The sequence below is a fragment of the Elephas maximus genome, chromosome 7 (genome assembly GCF_024166365.1).
Source record: "Elephas maximus indicus isolate mEleMax1 chromosome 7, mEleMax1 primary haplotype, whole genome shotgun sequence".
Lineage (NCBI taxonomy): Eukaryota > Metazoa > Chordata > Mammalia > Proboscidea > Elephantidae > Elephas > Elephas maximus.
Window position 1 is genome coordinate 112,003,895 of NC_064825.1, and position 1,871 is coordinate 112,005,765.

Here is a 1,871-nt window from a genome sequence, read left to right on the forward strand (position 1 = left end):
TTCCACTGATATGTTTGATTTTATTCCTGTGTATTCCATCTGGCGAGGTCCACATATACAGTTGCTTTTTATCTTGGTGAAAAAATATATTTGCAATGAAAAAGGTATTGGTCTTGCAAAATTCTAGCATATGATCTCCAGCATAGTTTCTGTCACAGAATCCATATTTTCCAACTACCAATCCTTCTCCTTTGTTTCCAACTTTCCCATTTTAATCATCATTATAAATACATCTTGATTGCATGTTTCATCAATTTCAGGCTGCAGAATTTGGTAATACTACTCAATTTCTTCATTTTAGGCATTAGTGCTTGGTGCATAAATTTGAAGAAAAATCATATTAACTGATCATCCTTTGGGGATACGGATATTATCCTATGACTGACATGGTTGTACTTCAGGATGTGTCTTCAAACGTTCTTTTTTTAATTTTTTTTTTTTTTACTTCTTTTGTTGTACTTTAGGTGAGGGTTTATAAAACAAACTAGTTTCTCATTAAACAGTACATACATTGTTTTACGATGTTTTTAAACAACCTACGACAGGTCAACACTCTCCCTTCCCAAATTTGGGCTCCCTTTTACCAGCTTTCCTGTCCCCTTCTGCCTTCTAGTCCTCGCCCCAGGGATGGCGTGCCCCTGTAATCTTGTTTTGTTTTATGGGCATGTCCAATCTTTGGCTGAAGGGAAAACCTCAGAAGTGACTTCATTACTGAGCTGAAAGGGTACCTGGGGGCCATACTGTCAAGGATCCTCCAGGCTCTGTCAGGCCAGCAAGTCTGGTCTTTCTTTCATTCTTTTTTTTTGTTTTGTTTTTTTGGTGGGAGTATTCCAACCTTTTCTACGCTCTGAAATACCTTTAGTAGTAGTAGTGTTAACTCTTCTCTGAAAGTTCAGTAGAACTCTGCAGTGAAGCCATCTGAGGCAGGGCTTTTTTTTTTGGTGGGAGTTTTTTTAATTACTTTTCTATCTCTTCTTTTGTTATGGGTCTATTTAGTTGTTCTACCTCTGTTTGTGTTAGTTTAGGTAGGTAGTGTGTTTCTAGGAAATCATCCATTTCTTTTAGGTTTTCAAATTTGTTAGAGTACAAGTTTTTAGTAATCTGATATGATTCTTTTAATTTCAGTTGGATCTCTTGTAATATTACCCATCTCATTTCTTATTGGGGTTATTTGCTTCCTCTCCTGTTTTTCTTTTACAGTGTGGCCAAGGGTTTATCAATTTTGTTTATTTTTTCAAAAAACCAGCTTTTAGTCTAGTTAATTCCTTCAATTGTTTTTTCTGTTTTCTATTTCATTTAGTTCTACACTAATTCTTATTATTTGTTTTCTTCTGGTGCCTGACGGTTTCTTTTATTGCTCTCTTTCTATTTGTTCAAGTTGTAGGGATAATTCTTTGAATTTTGCCTTTTCTTCTTTTTGTATGTGTGCATCTATTGATATAAATTGACCTCTGAGCACTGCTTTCGCTGTGTCCCAAAGGTTCTGATAGGAAGTGTTTTCATTCTCATTGGATTCTATGAATTTCTTTAGTCCATCCTTAAAGTATTCTATAATCCAGTCTTTTTTGAGCAGGGTATTGTTCAGTTTCCAAGTGTTTGGTTTCTTTTCCCTGCTTTTTCTGTTATTGATTTTCACTTTTATGCCCTTATGGTCAGAGAAGATGCTTTGTAATATTTCAATGTTTTGGATTCTGCTAAGGCTTCCTTTATGGCCTAATATGTGGTCAATTCTAGAGAATGTTCCCTGTGCACTAGAAAAGAATGTACACTTGGTTGCTGTTGGGTGGAGTGTTCTGTATATGTCTATGAGGTGCATTTGGCTGATTGTGGCATTTAGATCTTCTGTGCCTTTATTGAGCTTCTTTCTGGAT